Here is a 9,699-nt window from a genome sequence, read left to right on the forward strand (position 1 = left end):
AATCACCAAACTACTCCTGGTCCATAGTTGGATTATTTCCAACATGAAACATTTTAGTTTGGAGATATTTGAGCATTTAAATATTTTATATTATTTTAAATGCCCAAATTCAAATATCTATGATTTAATTCAAAAACCCTAAGATGGCCTAGAAAAATGTGCACCACTTTTGGCAGAGGTTCTGAACCAAGGCAAAAATGATGGGCATTTTAGAAGGGCATTTCAGGTTCATTGAAAAATTATTTTAGTAACCCTAGTTGGTTTCAGAGGGGACTGGGGGTTCTGTCATCCCCATTTCAGGTTTCTGCTGAAAGAGTAAACATGATGCAACACTCTAATGCATGACTAGCTAGGGTGTGACAATCGTGGTATCAGCCGAAGCCTTCTAAACGTCAGCGACTGAGCGGCGCGCGCCGGATTGGAACGTAAGCCTGCTCTTGTATTAAGGGGGCTAGTTCTGCTTTCGGCCGCCCATGCAACGTGCAGGTGTGCAATGGGCGATGGGCCCAGACCCCTGCGCCATAGGAGTTAGATCGGCGTGCTGACCTCTCTGTTAGGCCTAGGTGGGGCTGCGACGTGTTGATCTTCCGACGCCGGGCATGACCCAGGAAAGTGTGTCGAGCCAAATGGGATCGAGTGTGTTGGGTTATGTGGTGCACCCTTGCAGGGAAGTTAATCTATTCGAATAGCCGTGATCTTCGTTAACAGGACGACTTGGAGTTGCACTACTAGGAAAAGGGCTATAGATAGGACTGATTCTAATGGCGCACCAGGTAAGTAGTGCGCCACTACTATATACTAATGGCGCACCGGTTGCTCGTGCGCCATTAGTGTGGAAGACACTAATGGCACACCGTGCTCACGGTGCGCCACTACTATTGATTTTTTTCCCATTTTTCCATACAAACTAATGGCGCATGGATGGCAAAGTGCGCCATTACTAGTTAGAACTAGTAATGGCGCACGACCAAGACAGTGCGCCATTAGTATAATTTTTTTTTATTTTTTTGCAAACCTACTAATGGCGCACTATGCCAAAGTGCGCCATTAGTAGTTTAAACTACTAATGGCGCACTGTGCCACGGTGCGCCATTATCATAAAAAATTTTTTTTTACTTTTTTTCAAAACTACTAATGGCGCATGTCACTGTGGTGTGCCATTAGTATGTTGGGTTACTAATGGCGCATGGCTTAGTGGTGCGCCATTAGTAATCTGGGACCAGCTAGATATTTTTGGACAGCCACACCTACACACTCACTTTCCCCACTTAATTCCCCCCACCTCCTTCTCTAAGCTTGTCGGCTGCCTCCTCCTCCTCACCTCATTTGCACCAAAGGTTCATCAAAATTAAGTGGTGAAATTACCTTTTTTTCATAGGTAAGTAAGGGGAAAGCTATCTTCATGGTGTAGATCTACTTTTTTTCTCCCTAGCTCACTCCAACAACGTGCACATGCACTTTTTGTGGCCTAGCTAGATCTATGTATGTTTGTGGTGTGGCTTGTGTTTGTGGTGTTGCATATATGTTTGTGTTTGCAGGTACCGGTATTTGGAATGCGATAGTTGCCAATATTTTGCCGGAATGTTGATTCATTTCCGTTTCGGCGAGAATTTTGGCACTATGCATTCTTTTTGGTCCTAATTTTAGGGAAGGTCATGCCAAAAAATTTCTTGGTTCTAAAATATCGTTTTGCTCTACCCCACAGGCGACCATGGTCCGCACGATGACCGAAGGCATCGTGAATAGGTTTTTGAGCTCCCCGAAGGCCGAGATGCTTCAAAAGAACGAGACAGAGATAAGATGTCCGTGTCGAAGATGCAAGCTGAAGAGCCTTATTGCGGACCCGGATTCCGGGCAGGTGCGGGACCACCTGCTCTTGCGTGGTTTCATGGATGGCTATCGGTGGCAAGGTGATGAAGATGACTATGAAGTCGTCCATGGGGGCCGGGCAAGAAATGAGGAAGGGAAACAAGACAACCACCGCAGCGAGGGCCGGCGAGAAGACGAAGAATCTCCAGGACATGATCACGATGGTGATGATGTACACAATCATCATGATGATGAGGAAGATCAAGACGAAGGGCATGATCATGAAGATGAAGATGCCGGAGTAGACGACGATGGAGGCTCGGTGCAGGACCCTCATATTCAAGAGCTGCTTCGCAAGCAGACGGATAACACAAGAGCTGCCGCCCGAGAGAAAGCCAAGCTGGATCAACTGGAGATAGACGCGGTTACTCCATTGTATGAAGGATGCAGGCCCAAGGATACCCGCCTGAAAGTAACGCTCATGGCTCTGGAGATGAAGGTAAAACACAAAATGACCGACGCATGCTTCGACGAGAACATGTCATTCTGGCACGAACGTCTTCCAAGGGGAACAAGTGTCCGACCAGTTTCGAGGAGGCGACGAAAATCGTGTGTCCTTTGGATTTACCGCACGTGAAATACCATGTGTGCATGAACAGTTGCATCATTTATCGGGACGAGCACGCGGAGTCTACCATATGTCCGGTGTGCGGCGTCACTCGATACAAGAAGAGGAAGAAAGCTCCTCGAAAATCGGTGTGGTACTTTCCGATCACTCCTCGTCTGCAGCGGTATTTCGCGGACCCTAAGGTAGCAAAGCTCCTACGTTGGCACGCGGATAGGGAGAAGAAGAAGCGGGAAGATGACGGAAATGATCCGGAGATAAATAAAAAAGACAAGATGTTGAGTCACCCTAAGGATGCGAGCCAGTGGCAAGCGTTGAACTTCGAATACCCAGAATTTGGGAAGGATCCAAAGAACATCGTGCTGGGCGCGAGCACCGATGGAGTCAATCCGTTTGGCAGCTAGAGAAGCACACATAGCACCTGGCCTGTGTTTGTGTGGATGTACAACCTTCCCCCCTGGTTGTGCATGAAGAGGAAGTACATTCACATGAGTATGCTAATTGAAGGGCTGAAACAACCAGGGAACGACATCAGTCTGTATCTGGGGCTGCTGAAGGAGGAGCTAGACACGCTGTGCAAAACGCCAGCCAATACGTGGGACGCCACAGAGAAAGAATATTTCCCTATGAGAGCCGCACTCCTCACGACGGTGCACGACTATCTCGGTTACGGATATCTCGCGGGGCAGGTAGTCCACGGATTTTCTGGATGCGTAAGGTGCATGGATGACACAACGTTTCGCCAGCTAGATAGAGATCCCGGGTCTTCGAAAACCGTGTTCATGGGACATCAAAGGTGGCTTCGCGATGATGACCCGTGGAGGAAACGCAAGGATCTGTTCGATGGTGAAACTGAACCCCGAAAACGCCCATGTACGAGGAGCGGCGAGGAAATAGACGAGCTGTTGAAAAATTGGAAAGACTGCCCACCGCTGGGAAAAAAGGCGCCAGAGCCGGGAAAAAAGCGAAAGGCGCCAGAGCCGCTGCTGAAGGTATGGAAAACGAGGTCTATTTTCTGGGACATGCCATACTGGAAGATCCACCGTGTGCCTCACAGCCTTGATGTCATGCATATCACGAAGAACGTGTGCGAGAGTCTGCTTGGTACCCTGCTCAGCATGCCAGAGAGGACCAAAGATGGGCCGAAAGCAAGGGCAGACTTGAAATCAATGGGCATCAGGCAGGAGCTTCACGCTAATGATGATGATGATGACGATGATGATGATGATGATGATGATGAGGCGAAGAAGGACACAGAAAGTCGTCGCAAAGGCAAAAAGGCCAAGAAGACCGGAAATGACTACCCTCCCGCATGCTTCACTCTATGTCAGGAGGAGATCGAGCAGTTTTTCACCTGCCTCCTAGGAGTAAAACTTCCTTATGGTTACGCGGGGAAGATAAGCAGATACCTAGACCCAGCGAAGCATAAGTTCAGTGGGATGAAGTCTCACGACTGTCACGTGCTGATGAGGCAGATACTTCCAGTTGCAATCCGTGGGATCATGGACGCGCACGTCTGTGAAACGCTATTTGGCCTATGCAACTTTTTCGACATCATCTCTCGGAAGTCGATTGGCGTGAGGCAACTCAGAAGGCTACAGGAAGAGATCGTGGTGATACTATGCGAGCTTGAGATGTACTTCCCGCCCGCATTCTTCGACGTTATGGTGCATCTACTGGTCCATATCGTGGAGGATATCATCCAGCTTGGGCCGACGTTCTTGCACAGCATGATGCCGTTCGAAAGGATGAATGGTGTCATCAAAGGATACGTTCGGAACATGTCACGTCTAGAGGGAAGTATAGCCAGGGGCTTTCTGACCGAAGAGTGCATCTCCTACTACACGAATTATCTAGGCATCGAGAACCCCGTTGGTCTGCCCGTCAACAGGCACCTCGGTAGGCTCGCTGGATGGGGTCACCGTGAGGGTCGCCGCAAAATGCATGTCGACTTGTCGCGCTACAACACATAGACATGGTCGATCCTTGGGTGGTAGAGCACAAAACCTTTATTGAGAAGACGTACAATGACCGAGGCCAACAGAGGACGGACGAAGATATACTCAAAGAGCACAACTCATGTTTCACGCGTTGGTTCAAGCAGAAGCTTCTGTCGTACCCTTTACATGAAGATTCTTCCGCGGAAGAACAACTCATATTCGCCTTGTCACAGGGCGCCAAGCACAACCTGATGACCTATGAGGCGTACGATATCAACGGCTACACATTCTACACCGAGGACAAGGACATGAAGAGCGATGGTTATCAGAACTCCGGGGTAACGATGGAATCCTACACCGGTAAGGACAAGGACAGATATTACGGAAGGATCAAGGAGATCTGGGAGCTGAGCTACGCTGGAGAGAAGGTGCCGATGTTCCGTGTCAGATGGGCCAAGAGCGTCCTAAAAGAAGACCGATATTTCACCACCATGGTTATACCCAAAGCCAAATCCAAGACCGCGGGCGCAAACGTCACCGCGAAAAATGAGCCATGGGTACTGGCTTCCCAAGTGGACCAATGCTTCTTCATTACCAACCCGCCAAAGCCCAGTTGTGTTGTTGTGAGGAGAGGAAAAAGGAAGATCATCAGAATGGATGGAGTAGCCAATGAGCAAGACTTCGACAAGTACAGCGACCCGAAGATCGAACATGACGACGACGATGAAGTAGCAGCACACACCATAAGAATAAGCAGGACCACCCTACCTAAAGGACGTCCGTTCCACAGAAGAACTCCATTTGCGAAAAAGAAGGGCAAGAAGATTGTGAACAGATAGCTAGCTAAGATTGATTGTATTTAAATTGTAGTCTTCATTTCTCGATTGTATTTCATGGGCACTTTTTGATATCATGAATATTTTTAAATTTCATGGGCACTTTTTGAAATCATGAGGACACTTGATCTCGATCCCCCTCCATCTCGATCTCGATTCCCCCTCCATCTCGATCGCGATCCCCGCACCCTCCCCCGCTATCCCCGCTACAAGTTTGAACATATTTAAACACAAATAAATACAAAAAACATCATTTAAAATGCATAAAAAATATTGGGGAGCCTGGGAATCGAACCCAGGACCTCCTGGTGTGTGTGCTGCGTGCTGACCAGTCGGGCTAGTGGGTGGGTTCTGTTGTAGATAGGGTTAGGTTGTAGATATGGTTAGTTGGCTGGATTAAAACAAAATTCTAATGGCGCACCGACGGGAGGTGCGCCATTAGAATAGTCATACTTATGGCGCACGACTGGACGGTGCACCATTAGAACCCTCCCCCCAGCTATCTCTCCCTCGCCAGATCCCCTTCGACCCTCTCTCCCTCGCCACCAGATCCACCCGCGCGCTGCCCCGACCTACGCCGCCGCTGCCCCGACCCTCACTGGACTTCACAAATAAATGTTGTTGCTAGCAGTGCATTTATCTATCTTTAGAATGTTTGCTTGATGGACACCTTTGAAATCTTTTCAGTATTGAACTGTTGATCTGTTCTGTATTTCAGCACCTGCAAAGCATTTTGGTCATCTAACAAACTGAACTAGCTACCTTGTACACTACATCAGCTTAATTAGGGCTCGATTATTAGATCTCATTTTGATCACTAGAATGTTCTCATTTTGGCCATGAAGATGATATGAAGTCTCAACCTTTCCTTTGCATGAAATTTTTGGACCCCTTTTTCTGTTGGAAACAATTTTGGGTCTGTTGGTGGCCAGTTGGTTACAGTTTGCTGATCACTGCCAATGATGCCGTTTTGATCTAGTTTGTTGGTTGCTTGCTGATCTAGTTTGATGCAGTTGCTGATCATTTGCACAAAATTCAGTTAACAACAACATCAGTAAAATTCAGTTAATTAACTGAAGAAGAGAAGAGAGAAAGTAGAGAGCAAGAGGAGTACTTGCATTAACTGAAACGTTTTACTTTAAACTTGCAAAATTGCAGTACTCCCTAAAACTACTGCAAGCAAGAACTACTATTGGAGGGCACTACTATAGGGATATTCTCTGGTCTACTGAAAGTTGCACTACTGCAATTTACTCCAGTGATACTATAGTTCTTTGCAAGTTAGAAATACTCCCACGGGTAGATGAAGAGAGAATATCATGAAGGAACAATTTAGTTTTAATTAATGGAAAAGTTGCATTTACTTGTAGTGAAAGGAACAATTTCAGGTAATTATAAATATTCAATAGCAGCAGAGGCAAGCAGTAGCAGTAGCAGTAGATGCCAACTTTTGATATGCATGCATGCATTCTTTGCTTGTTTATATTCATTCTTGTAAACTGAACATGCTCATCTATCTATCTATCTATCTGATCTCATCTGAAATGAATCTATAAATACAGAGTGTAGTTAGTTACAGAGTAGCAGAAATAGTTGCTGGATGCAGTTACTTTATATATATTCATACTGATGTTGACTCTATAAATCATACTTATTGGACATGTTTTATGTGTTGATCCATCAATTGATCACATTGAGAAAGACCATCGTGTCTCCGACCATTTTGCAAAGGTCATGTCTCCGACCATCGTGTCGTGATGAATTTGCAGGTACCCCGAGAGGCCCTTGAGTTTGCCGGAATGTTGATTAACTTCCGTTCCGGCAAATTCGGGTACTCCATATGTCCTATTTTCAGCAAAGGTCATGCTGAAATTTTCCGTGAATTTTAGCATGACTTTGCTAAAAATAGGACATATGGGGTACTTGCGACTAATGCATGGACAGGGGTATCTTAGTACTTAGTTAAGTAGGATCAAATGCCCCGCCATTCTTGCTGCATTAAACCATAGGTGGCAATAGAGCCAAGTGATTAGTGCCAAGTGATTAGGCCCAACCTAGGGTGCCTCGGCTTAGGCTTTTAGGGTGCCTCGGCATCGACAAACCCTAAATGATAAATTCTTAGCTTTTAGGATGCCTCGGTGTCGACAAACCCTAAATGATGAGACCATGATCTTGTTCCTTGACAATAACCAACTTTTTGACCAAACTGTTTTCCTATTTAAAGCGAAACATGGCCAACAACGATGAGGCCGGCGGTTCCGGCGGCAAGCAATTCTGGGAGCTGTCCCAGGAGATGGAGGAACAACCTCACCGCTATGAGGACGCCGCGGAAGACATCGATCCTGATTACACAACCCCTAGTGGCGTCGGGGATGACACCACTGATGATGGTGGCGCACACACAGATGGCAGCCAACCGAAGAAGCAAAGGAAGGACCGGTGCCCGAATGTGCTCCGCACCCTCAAGGAGGAATTCACTCAAGTGGACTCCGACGGGAATCCAATGGAGCCCAAAATATAGTCAAGAGGTACTCAGTTCAGCTCGGGTGCATTCTCCGGAGCACCGTCTCGATCAACACCGAGAACCTTAGGCATAAGGACCGAGGGAATTTGTGCAGCCTCCTCTTCACGAAGCTGCACGAACGATACAAGTTCCCCATCGAATTTGAAAACACACGCCGGTCTACTTGGAGAAGCGCGGTGAAGAGACTGATTGATAAAGGTGATAGTTATGAGAAGATCAAGGCGAAATATCATTTGATGAGCGAAGATGACTACAAGGAGTTCAAGATAAAGTGCGAGAGCAGTGCAACCACCGAATCAAGTCAGTGGGGGAAAGAAATGCGGGAGTTGAACTTAGGGGAACACAAACTCGGTCCCGGCGGTTACAGAGTGGCGGAGACTATATGGGACAAGGAGGACGCGGAGCGTGCCGAGCAAGGCCTACCGCCCTGCTTCGAGAAATACAGCGGTAACAAGCAGACCAGGAACTATGTCAGGGCCCGGTACAAGGAGGACCCGATAACAAAGGAGCTTACCACGGATCCGAAGACCAGGGCGCTTGAGCTTGTTCTGGTAAGGAATAAACCCCCGCGTAATTAGCTCCATATGGTTGCACTCTAACTAATCCCCAATATTTCTAAATGGTTCACGTTCCTTTCACAGGAAACTGAAAGCAGTAGAGCGGGGTCGTCTTAGAGCTCCCCTTTCGACAGCCCTTTAAATAGGGCGTTGAACATAATGAAAAGGAAGGATAAGCTCACTAAGACGACGTCAGCTGGTCGTGTGGCCGGCAAAGGCTTGTCCACAAAATGGGGGTCATACAATACCGCTGGTGTGCGGAAGGAGAAAAAGGCCAGCTCAGAAAGCCAGATGCACAAGGTTGAAGCACTCAAGGCACAAGTGGCGCGGATTCCGAAGCTTGTCCAAGAGCAAGTGGAACAACAACTGGGAACGGAGCTCAATGCCATGGTGCCTACGTTGATTCATGGGCTGACGACGTGGATTGCGGGCGGCCAATAGGGGCCTCCCCCGGTTCCCAGCTTCACGGCCAGCAACTCGCACAACATGCAGGCGGCACCATTGGTGTCTCCGGCGGCGCCATTGGTGTCTCCGGCGGCGGCGCCATTGGTGTCTCCGGCGGAGGCGGTATTCGTGTCTCCGCCACCGGCACGGGCATTGGAGCTTAATGCACCCGGGTGTACGCCGGCCGGGACCTCGCCAGCAAGCTCCCCCTCCGTCAGTTGCATGCCCGCCGTTGGCGGTGCCTCGACATTAGCCGAGCTCGACGGCATCAACAGTAACTAACCTCTCGGCCGATGACTTATTCTCCTTGCCTTTGACTGGGCATCCCTGATGCCCTGTACATGTTTTCGCAGGGCACCGCCAACGTTCCTTGCACTCTTCTGCACTTCGTGGGCGCCAAGTTGGTCGATGTCGCCAAGGGCAGAATCGTTCAACCGGGCAACCGCATGTTCCACGGTAATCCGATGCCACCCACAATGTATAGGGTTGAAGTGGTTCGGGTGTTGCCAGGCTGCGACGAGCTGTTACCTCCGGTTCGACCCGGTGGGACCGATGAAGAAGATGAGATGACCCTCAGCGCCTGCGTAAACTGGCCGCTGCTTTGGCCGAAGAGCCAGATTCGTTTGGGGCGGGGGATACCACCCCACAGACAAGACCGCCAGTCGTGTCGGCGCCAAGCCATGGCAAGAACGCCGCAACGCTACTGGACCTGCTGGATATCCCTATGTCGGACATCCCTATGGCACAGGATCCGGACAGCCCTATGGCACAGGATCCGGACGACGACGACAACGACGATGGTACATTTACCAAAGTCGATAAGTACTTTGCCGAACATGGGTACGCTGACGAGTTCTGTGAGCCTCTTTCTCAAGAACCCAACCAAGACGACCGCAATCTAGCTGGTACGACAGAGAAATCCAATTGCAATAGGCGTCGTCTGCCGTTCAGTTCTCAGGAGACG

Source organism: Triticum aestivum, chromosome 1B (assembly GCF_018294505.1).
Source record: "Triticum aestivum cultivar Chinese Spring chromosome 1B, IWGSC CS RefSeq v2.1, whole genome shotgun sequence".
Lineage (NCBI taxonomy): Eukaryota > Viridiplantae > Streptophyta > Magnoliopsida > Poales > Poaceae > Triticum > Triticum aestivum.